We start from the raw sequence: 284 nt of genomic DNA, 5'->3' as shown, positions 1-284 counted from the left end.
CAAAGTAGTTTCGCTTTCACAACAAAACACACAGCGTCACACACGGCGGGCTAGAGTGAGCGGAGGCCGGCATGCTGAGTGAGTGGTGGCCAGCGGGCTTGAGAACAGCGCGGCCGATGGATTCGACGAAGGAGCGGTCAGCGGGCTTGCGGAAACCACATCAAGTCAAGTCAAGTCAAGTTGAGCTTTATTGTCATTCTGCTGCATGTGGGGACATACAGTGGAACGAAATGTCGTGCCTCACAGGACCACGGTGTTACATAAATACAGGCATACAACAATGA

The sequence above is a fragment of the Sinocyclocheilus anshuiensis genome, unplaced genomic scaffold, assembly GCF_001515605.1.
Source record: "Sinocyclocheilus anshuiensis isolate Anshui unplaced genomic scaffold, SAMN03320099.WGS_v1.1 scaffold188, whole genome shotgun sequence".
NCBI classification, from domain to species: Eukaryota; Metazoa; Chordata; class Actinopteri; order Cypriniformes; family Cyprinidae; genus Sinocyclocheilus; species Sinocyclocheilus anshuiensis.
This window is presented reverse-complemented; position numbering follows the sequence as displayed.